General features: G+C 40.0%; 1 protein-coding gene across 1 annotated transcript in view; it reads left to right on the top strand.

The window, feature by feature from the left end:
* The first annotated feature begins 3,419 nt into the window (after positions 1–3,419).
* Positions 3,420–11,116, top strand: part of Arf79F (ADP-ribosylation factor 1) — a 45,017-nt gene continuing 37,320 nt past the window's right edge. The window contains exon 1 of the mRNA XM_065217586.1: positions 3,420–3,523. The gene's annotated coding sequence lies outside the window, so the exon portion shown is untranslated. The remainder of the gene's footprint in view (positions 3,524–11,116) is intronic.

The following is an 11,116-nucleotide window of genomic DNA, read 5'->3' as shown; positions in this document are numbered from 1 at the left end:
TTAGAGCACAAAACTGGAGCATTAGTTTTAAAACTGACACACTTACCCTACTTGAAGATTTCTTATCTTTCACTGGTGAAAACTTCAGGATGGATTTTCTTATTTTTTGTGTTAAGATCAAAAATCTAACTAATTGAAAATTTGAATATAAAACATTATTTTTACAATGCCACCCTCAAAATTGCAAAGCAAGTGATGAATGTAAAAATCCGTAAACTTGTGGGCAAAATTTCTAAAAAAAATCTGAGACTCCTCTTTGGCACAAACCTACAGACAGATCTTTTGAACCATATCATTTTGTCCGCGCACGGAATTTAAACTTTTACGTTGCGTTTTCGTTGTTGTGTAGTTGAATTGAACAAATAATACACCAATTGTTTGACCATACCTTGACCGAACCTTATTATTATTATCATACAGAGTCTGAGTTACACAAACACATTTGCAATCACCTTAATTAAAAACGAGACATTTCACCAACATCCCATCAAATATGTTTTTAATTGGTTCAAACAAATTGTGATACTAATAGTAATTTTATGCAAAGCAATGTAATACCCTATTCACGTATTCCAACAAAACCGTTAGAATTGCGTCAATAATGATTATTTTTGCCAAGCATTGAAAAAAATAAAATTTAATGTTTGCATGTTCAAACAATTAGGAGCGTACTGTAAGCAAAATGTTTTAACGGTAATTATACCAATTTATACAAGATTTGAAATCATCATGTGCACTGCAAAATGAAAATAGAAAGGAATAGCAAAAATTACATGAAAAGCATGAGCTCAGTTTCAGATGAAACCGTTTGCTCTGAGTTACCTATCTGTTCTGTGCCAATAGGCTAGTCAAGTAGTGAGACAATTTAAAATCGTTAGTTTCGTATTGATTGTTGGTATAACTTTCATGTTGAATGTTTTTGTAGTTAGGGATGGTCCATTAATTATGTCACGCAAATTTGGCTCATTTTTTGTATGGACCCCTCCCCCCTTTGTCACATTTTTTGTATGGACCTTAATTTTTTTTGTATGACTCGTCACAATTTTTAAAAACCCCCCTCCCCCTTAAATGTGTGACATAATTAATGGACGACCCCTTAGTCCATAGAATTTTTAAATTGAAAATGGACTATTTTTATAGATACAATTTTTTTCTTTGTGTGTAGCTACACACAAAAAAATATCATTGATAATATTAAAAAACCGTTGGTAGAAATAAAAGTTTGCATTGGTTCTTTTTGGTAGAAAGTACTTAACTTTCAACACGAAAGTCAGCCAACTGTCAAATCAAAAGTTTAACATATTATTAATTTTAAAAGTTGAAACTTTCAAATCGAATTGTAGAACTGTCAAACTGAAAACCTAATCCTTTTAGATTGACGTTGGAAAAGTGTTGCTTCAAAACACGGGTATTTCTTCGCAATTTGTATAAGTTTTCATCTCAATTACAAATTATTTTTAAATTAATTGCTTTTATGATGCATGCAGAAAATAATAAATATTTATTTTTATGTAAGTAAATTCTTAAGGACGTGCACCAGTATTGGCCATAGGTTCCTATTTTGGCCACACCTCAGAAAACCGATTGAATTACAATATTCGTGCATTTTGTGGTCTCAATGTTTATGTACACCGATGAATATGATTTGTACCAACAAACTGAACGCAACAGAACATCTCAAAATTGTAAACAACGTGAAATATGGTCAAAAGGTGGCCAAAATAGGAACATGGCCAATACTGGAGCGTTTCCTATACATAATTTTATTTTTCATTCACATGTTGTTTGGAAAAAATCTAACTCAGTATCCTCCTAAATACGGGGTTCCAACGTGCAGTGGACTTGGTCGAACGAAAGTGCATCTTGCTTTCGTTGCTGGCCGACAATAAGCACCAAGCCGGGTATGGATCGGGCGATCGGGCGTCTGAATTTTACCAGTAGGAAAGAACGGAGTCTCTAATCCCTATTGATAGCCACCAAAAACGTCTCGGCTGTGTGCTCCAACGTCCCAAGATGCTTTCGATCTGAAAAATTATCAATTTCATTTTCAAAATCATCCTCGAAATATGTAGACAGTAGTAGCAATCTTACATTCTGCGAAAAACTCAATCTTTTTCACTGCCTCCGGTACCGGAATCGGTTCCTCCGGTTTGGAATTTCGGAAGTGTACGATGCACAATTGATTTTCTGCGGTCTAGTATCTTACCTTATATGCCCTATTAGATTTTTGGACAATGACAATGAGCTTTTCAGGAGGTCATTTTGACATTTGTACAATTTTTGTTTTAAAAATGTGAACTTTTAAAATTACGTGTCGATAGTCAAATAAAAACTTTCAAATCATAGAAAATAAATTCACTTGGAATATTTTCGTAGTTGAAACTAACAAATTCGAGAAACTTTTAATTTGAATTGGTAACATTTTTATAGATACCATTTTTGTTTTTTGTGTGTACGGTTTATTCGAGAGAATGTATTTTTCGCTTCTTTATTTTATTTATGGTAAATATTGTTTTCAAATAAAAATTAAAATTGTCTCAGGAAGGTATTTCAATGATTTTATTTTTTATAATAATTATAAGAAAAACGTACAATTTCGATGTTCATTAGGATGAACTCCTACTCACGCAGTCAAGCTTCCCAGCTGATCACATGCGCAGTAGAAATCCGCCGGGACGAAGCTCCGAAGATAATCCAGATGTTCTTTTTCCTATGATGTTAGTAAACACTGATCGAATTCCACTCCGTTATTCGGAAGTAGTATAATTTTGACGAAAATTTTAATCGAACCAATGTATAAATTTTGAAAACCCATAAAATGCATAAAATTTAATCTATATTCGTTTGTAATATTTTTGAGTACAGGGATTCCTCTTTTTAGTACAGCATTCTGATAAGAGTCCCCCGTTCGTTGCACCACCGTATACGAACGCAGCCAAATTGTGTAACGTCAAAAGTGGAGCAAACACCGCAAAGTTCGCCTCTCGCGCACCGAATGCGTTTAAGTCATCATCATTTTCATCATCATCGCGACGGACGAGCCGGACTCGAAAAAGGTAGCAGCAAAGTTGTCCACTTGTCAATTTTCACTCGCATCATCACCATCGCGCTGATTGTCGGACGTGGTTTTTCGGAAAATACGTAGTTTACTGCATTCCGTTTCGCAATCTATTGTGATTCACAGTGATCGGTCGGTAATTTGGCTACAAAAGAGTGCTGTAATTCGGTGTGGGAGCTAGTGTTATATCGACAGTTTTGCTGTTTTGCAGTGTTGTTTCGGACCAAAGAAAAGGCGTTTCACAGCAGCAGCAGGTGTGTGTGTGTGTTTGTGAACAGAACAGTACTGTGCTGGTGGAAAAAATAGTAGGTACAAAGTGTACGACAGGTTATCCGTACGAGGAAGAACGAGAAAAGTCACTGATCCTCCCACATCTGGGTATCGATGCTCTGAAAGGACCGAAGACTTCTATAGTGATCCAGATAATTATGCAGATTAAATCTCGCTGTTGATTTCGTAACTTCGGTAAGTGAAAACCATAAAATATACTGTAAACAGTGCATGGTGGGTAAACTACAATATGGTAGGATAGTACCTCCACATTTATGGGATCAGTGGATTAGGTTTCAAAGGTTTTATTGTGACTGAGAAAGTGGTGTAAAACATAAGTTAATATGTAACTACTTTGAGTTCAAAACGTTATAATCCACGATTACGAAAATGAGACAGTCTCTGATAAGACAGAATGTAACGTTGCTAGAAGCATCTAAACAAGGGGCGATTCAAATATAAGATACACAAGTTTTTTGATGTTAAAACCGCCCCCTATGTCACGCTTTTTCCCATACCTATTACATGTACTGTCACAAATTCTAGAACCCCCTCTTTCCCCTCAAGAGGACGTCAAGCAAGGCCAATATTTTGGATACGGCTCAATTAAACCAACCCCTTGCAATAAGATCCAGCTCTTGGAGTTGCCGAAAACATCAGCAGCGCTGCTGCTCCAACCATGCAGCATTAAATACGACAAGACGACAAATTTAATGCCCTCAATTTGCGCGAATCAAGCTTTTACTATAACGTTATCTAGAAAACTTTCTCTATTTTACACAACGCGGCGCGACATTTACCAAGCTTAATCGTAGAGGAAAAGGATGAGCTGTCAAATTAGCACCCGGAGACATCTCGCGTCACTTTTCAAATAGACCAATCTACATTGATCGATTCTCTGCATCGACTCTCTCTTTCGTTTAATAACTCGGCTCCAAAAACATGGTAAGCTGTTCTTATCGTTAAAAAAAACTCTTTTTTACTCTTGTAACAGATATCAGAAACCTTGCCTCTACTTTATACATGCTCCTCTACATACCCCTATCTACTCTATGTATACACGACGCCACTGTATCTCGATCAGGAATAAAACGTAATGAACACCACAGAGAATTCCTTCGGGATTCTCGGGATCATCTTCACTAATGGCTTCGGGTTTAGGTGTAATCGAGACAACGGATCTCCTTACATGCTTCATGTTGCGTCGAACGATGTCACCGTTGTTTTTCTCAACGATAATAGACCGTGGAGTGTCCGTTTTGGCGATCACTTTACCCGACTCCCAGATATTAGTCAACTGATTCTGCACCAGTACATTATCGTTGACATCCAATTCCAGGCGTTTCCGAGCTCCTCGATCATCTGTCTGTTCAGATAGACCGTTGCTTTGTGGATAGTACGGGCTCGACGTTACGTGTTCGAAATTCCACGTTGATGAAAACTTTTTAAACAATTGTGACGTATACTGCTTCGCGTAATCGCTGTTGAGCTCTTCTGAAACTCCCCAAACTGCAAACCATGTTTCCAGCTTCTCTATTACCTCCGATGACTCCATCGTGCGCAGTTTCTTAAAGTCAATCCATCACGAATAGCTATCGATGAGTACCAGATAATTTACTCCGTTGAAGTGGAAAATATCCGAAGCGACTATCTGGAATGGATAGTCAGGAATCCTCTTGACGATCATCGGTTCCTTTACACAACTTCGACTGTGCTTTTGACACACGCTGCATTCATCCACATACCGCTGGATGTCACGGCCCATGCCAGGCCAGAACACTAACTGTTTCGCACGTTTAATGCAAGACTGGATTCCGAAGTGTCCAGCATGCGTAAGGCTCAGTACTTTCTTTCGAAGCGATTCTGGTACCATAATGCAGTCACCCTTGAAAATCACACCTTCATACGTTGATAACTCATCTCTGAAGTTCCAATAGGGCTGGAGATCACCATCCACATGTGCTAGTTCTTCTGGCCATCCTTCGAGTAAGCAGCGAATTAGTTTCTGCAACACTTCAGACCTTTCAGTCTCAGCTACAATTTGATCCATCCACGGCTTTGTCACGTTGAGTACCACGTGAACCTCTAGCTCATCCTCGTTTTTCTCCTTCGGGTTGTCAACGTCACGGCTTAACGTATCAGCAATTGGTACATTCTCTCCTCTTACGTAGATAATCGACGATGCATCCGGTTGGACATCGAGAATGATGCGTTTCAGTCGTGGTGGGGCTTTATCCAATGGTTTCTTGAATATCGATTCAAGAGGCTTCAATTGCTACCGGCCTCCCGAAGATATAAGGATGAAACTTCTGACATCCGAATCTAATTGAAAAGGTCTCTTTTTCGATTTGAGGATAATTTTGTTGAGATGGAGTCAGCGCTTTAGATGCATATGCTACCGGGCGTCCTTCTTGCAGGAGAACTGCTCCCATCGAGTGTGAGCTGCAGTCCACCGATAGCACGTTTTCCTGATTCACGTCATAGAATTTCAGCGTTGGGAGACTTGAGAGATGTCTTTTTATCTTCTCGAATGCTGCTTGTTGTTCGTGGCTCCAAACCCAAGCAACTTCCTTCTGGAGTAGCAATCTTAGAGGAGCTGTAATTTGCGAGAGGTTAGTAATAAATTTCGAAAGGTAAGTTACCATTCCAAGCAAACGTTGTAACTGCTTCTTGGTTTCCGGTACTTTCAGCCTTCTGATTGCCACAAATTTCTCGTCGTCTGGTTTCAGTCCCTCCGCCGATACGATGTGTCCAAGAAACTTCACGGATCTAACGGCGAACCGACACTTTTCCTTATTCAGCTTCAATCCAGCGCAATCTAGGCGGTCAATAACGTTCGCTGTGATCTCCTTTAGTTTCGCTTCGCTTGTTGCATATATCAATATATCATCCATCGAGACATCCGTGTTATCTAGTCCATCCAGCAGCGTTGAGATCTGATTCTGGAACACCTCTGGTGCTGATGCGAGACCGAATGGAAGACGTTTGCATGAGTAGCGGCCCCATGGCGTTCCGAATGTCAAGTATTTTTGGGACGCCTCCGCTACTTGGATCTGCCAAAAGCCCTTCTTGCAGTCCAGTATGGTGAACCAAGTTGAATCACGGATCCTTGCCGCAATCTCCTCAATCGTCCTGAGTGGATAGTGTCTGCGCAGAATGCTTTTATTCACGTCTGTCGGATCAATACACAGTCGAATCTTCTTATTCTTCCGGACCACTACTAGGTTGCTTACCACTGGTGTTGGTTCTTCTTGCTTCCTTATAACTCCCAGTTTCACCATGTTTTCCAGTTCCTCCTTCACTTCTCCTCGAATGTTGTGCGGAATCATCCTTGCTGGTCGAATCTCGAATTTTGCGTCCGGCTTAAAGTCCAACTCGTACTCAAATCCTTTCAGACAGCCCAAACCTTTGAAAATGTTGGTGTCCTCTCTCACGACGTGTACTCGCCTAAGCAGATTCAGCTTCACGCAACTGGTCCTTCCAAGAACAGGAACGACGTCTAGATCCACAACTTTATAGGTTATGTTCTCTTCTTTACCTTTCACTACACTTTTCATTGTGAATTCGCCTTCCACCTTGTTCCGGTGTCCATTGTACGAGACGATGTACTTGGTCGATGAGTCCAGTAACTTCGCGCCAGTTTTCCTAGCCAGATCCAATAGCACAACATTGTATTGTGCTCCACAATCCAACTTGAACGTAATTTTCGCAGGTCCCACGAACACTTCCTCGAACCAATCGTCATCATCCGTCCTGGAGTTCTCCTGAGCTTGAATTGCGTGCAGATGCAGGTCCACATGTTCCTCTTCCGACGAATTTTCTGTTTCCTGTACGATAGATGCTGTTTTCTTCTCCTTATTCTTCTTGCTGCTACTGCTAGACGATTCCCGGTTCTTGCTCTTCTTGAAGCAGCACTCTGGCAAGTGTCCAGTTTTGTTGCAAACAGGACAGGTTTTCTTGAATGCAGGACAACTTTTCTTTCCGTGCATAGTTCCACACCTACGGCAGTTGAAAGGTTTATCAGCTTCTCTTCCCTTGATGGCATCGCAACTCTTCGTGTCAGAGCTGATCTGGTGCAACGTTTCCGTCGTCTTTTCACTGGATCTGCTGATTTGAATTGCTTTCTCAAGGGTCAACTTGGAGTCACTGAGGAGCTTCTCCCGAACTTTTTGACTGCGCACTCCCAGCACGATTTTGTCCTTTAGCAGTCGATCTTCCGTAGACATACCTTCCTGTGGAGTAGGTATTGAAATCACAATCCACAATAGCCTGTCGCAGCTTAATAAGAAAGCTGTCAAAACTTTCATCCGGGCCTTGGTCTGTCTTCAGGAATATGTAGGGTTAGCAGTAGGGTTGAACGCTTCGGCAAACTTTCGCTTGATCACATTCGGGTCTTTTTTCTCCTCTTCCGTCAGTTGGAATTCCGTCAACGTTCCTATTACATCCGGTCCCAGACTGTTCATGAGGATGCCGACCTGCCTTTCCGCCGGGAGCTGTTTAATTCCTGCTGCTAGCTCGAACCACTCGTATTGCTGACTCCAATCTTTCCAGATTCTCGCCTTGTCAATTTGATTCCGGATGTTGATTCTCTCCGGCGGCTGGGCTGAGAAACTTTGAATGGGGTTATGTACGCTGTTCGCTTGCTGCTGAGGCGGTGGCTGTGGTGGATCGACCATTTTCGCAACTTTTACGCTTTACCGATCCGTATCCAATCAATATTTACGTTGTCCAACTATACGTTTCGCGTTTCCGAACTATTTTTCCCGTATCCGCGATATTTTCATCGGTTTTTTCGGGTTTTTCCGCGCGCGAAAACCACTTCTGACACCATGTGGTGTTTATTACGTTTTATTCCTGATCGAGATACAGTGGCGTCGTGTATACATAGAGTAGATAGGGGTATGTAGAGGAGCATGTATAAAGTAGGGGCAAGGTTTCTGATATCTGTTACAACTCTTATTACTATCTTTTAACAGGCTATGTAGACAAGGCTGGTAGCAGGTCACTTTTTAGCGACTAAGTCACTATTTTCAAATCAGTAATTTAAAAGACACTTTTTGTAGCCAGAAGTCACTAAAGTCACTTTTTTACGTGTGAAGAATTCAGCTTTTGTAAACAATGCATTTGATCGTCGATTTGGCGTAGCTGGTAGCTCGCCCACGCATGCTAACACTACCATCAGATAGGAGAAATCAAGCTGAACATTGCATTAGGTCCTAAGTAACATTGACAGATTCTCTTCGTCGACTTTCTCTTTGCATCCCCACGGCCATGTGAATACAATCCCAGGTATTTTCAGCCCACAGATCGATAAAAGAAGCTTTTATCTAGCATCTAATATGACAAACACATTAAGAAACGGTTCTGTGCTCAAGTTATTATGACCGAATGCAATGTTCAGCTTGAAATGTTCCCCTACCTGTAAGTGGTGTTAGTAAGCGTGTGCGAGCTACAAGTTAAGCGCAATCGACGATCAAATGCATTGTTTACAAAAGCTGATACGTCCCTTTGACAAAGTAATCGAGAATTCAGTGCCAACATTTCAAAGGGGCGTAATTGCATTTGTAAACAATGGCTTTAGCCGTCGATTTCCCGCGAATAAAAGCTCACTCATGAAAAATAATGACACCAGCAGGTAGAGGAATGTTTCCTCTACCAGCTCGCATTGTAATTTTGGAGAGGAAAGATTTCATTCGCGAGAAATTGACGGCTAAAGTCATTGTTTGCAAAAGCAATTACGCCCCTTTGAAATGTTGGCACTGAATTGTCTTTTAAAAAATCACATCAAATCTAGATAAACATTTCAAAAGGTCGTATCTGCATTGATCGATTCTCTTTGTCGACTTTCTCTTTCGTTAATAACTCAGCTACACAACCTTTCTCTGTTGTATTTAACGTTTTGGGCGCTAGATAAGAACCTCCTTTAACAAACTATGGTTATCAAAAGAGAAAGTCGATGAAGAGTTCAAAGCAGATAGGACCTTATTAAATGTTCATCGAGAAACCACATTGTTGAAAAGATTTGATTAAAAATCAGCTTGTCAAGTGTGACAAAAAGAGCAACGAACAGACCAGAACTCTCGCTTAACATTTGAAAAGGGCCTATCATCGTTGATCGATTCTCTTCATCGACTTTTTCTATGGTTTACCACGGCTACTTAAACGAATTTCTCGCTAAGCTCGCAACACAGTTCGACAGAAGACGATGTTAGCTAACGCCTGAAACAACACACCCAATGGAAAATTGATTTACAGTCGGGTTATTCGCTAAGAGAAAACCGATGAAGAGAATCGATCAACAACGATAGGCCCTTTTCTCGTGTTGCGTGAGAACTGTTGTAATTCGACAGTGAGCATGCATAAGGGCGTGTACGCGATGATCGATTCTCTTCATCGAGTTTCTCTTTGCATTGCTACAGCTAACCGAAACAATTTTCTAGAATTTTGTTCAATGCAGAATTGTAACAGGTTATATTGATTATCAAGAGCAGCAGCAAACGCACCGAGAAACGTTAATTAACAAAAGAGAGAATCGATCATCGCATTTACGCCCTTATGCATGCTCACTGTCGAATTAGTGTTGGAGGCATCACAAATATTTTGATAGTCTTCTTCTTCGCATTTCAAGGTTATTGCTTATCGCATGTTAGCTTATTGCGTGCTCTCAACTTAGTGTGATCTAGATGCACTTCCACAGTTATTAATTGAGAGCTTTCGATGCCTGTACCATTTTTGCATTAGCATAATTGTGTGGTATAGAGTCAGCAAAGTCGAGAATTTTTCCATGCAGAAAAATTCCTAGACTGGACCGGGAATCGAACCCAGCCAGCTCCAGAATGGTCTTGCTTTGTTGCTGCCCCTTTACAGACTGAGCCAAAGGAGGCCCTGATAACCCTAATTGGGTTGCTTAGGGGTAGTGAGGTAAATACATATTCGTTATCTGCATTAAAAATGGAACCGAAATCCAAAATTTCATCAATTTTCGTACACTTGAACCTTTTTTTAATAAGTACGATTACATTAACAAAAATCACCATCTTAGCGCCCCTTGGCGGGACTTTGTATGGGAGCGAGCTGTCAACGAATAGATTTAGTGTCAACGATCAAAATTTTTAATCTTTATTTAAAAATCGAGATGAATGTTTACGGAATCGATCAAAATATCGTTGTGCTCAGAAAACGAAGCTCTATCAGATAATGTATAAAAATCGCTATATTTTTCGAAGTTGAGCAACCCAATAGCATAGAGGTAACTCTAAGCCCAGAAGGTCCCGAAGAAGCGTGCTCAACTTTTTGGCTCAGCTCTGGTACTATCTTCGGTCCCAACCTAATCGATGCACCCCTCGAAACATAGGAAGATCCACGAACCCCTCATTTCATCTGTAAAACTTTCATAGCGAATCAAAACAAACATAGTGTAGTACTAGAATTTCGACTAGAAGGAGGTACGTTAATCGATTTGCTTGGGACAATAGGCTAGTCAACTAATAGTCTTAAATATATATATATTCAATTAAATTCTAAGTCTGATATCTAGAATATTTCACTTAGAATCTTTAATATTTCATCAAACTCGAAATTCTTAACATTTCCTTAGCATGAAATACCAAAAATGAAGTCTGAGATTTAAAATAATTTACAATGTTCCAGAGTTGATCGTCCAAAATCTTCTTAAATGATTCCAGTGACAATCCGGAAGGATTTATACCACAAGATCTTCAAATTTTGGCCAAACAAAAACTCTGAATCTGAAAAAAAAATCCTGATTATGAACTTGAATTTATGTGT

The sequence above is a fragment of the Ochlerotatus camptorhynchus genome, unplaced genomic scaffold (genome assembly GCF_037179485.1).
Source record: "Ochlerotatus camptorhynchus isolate MF236.1 unplaced genomic scaffold, CSIRO-AGI_Acam_v1.1 ptg000077l, whole genome shotgun sequence".
Lineage (NCBI taxonomy): Eukaryota > Metazoa > Arthropoda > Insecta > Diptera > Culicidae > Ochlerotatus > Ochlerotatus camptorhynchus.
This window is presented reverse-complemented; position numbering and strand designations above follow the sequence as displayed.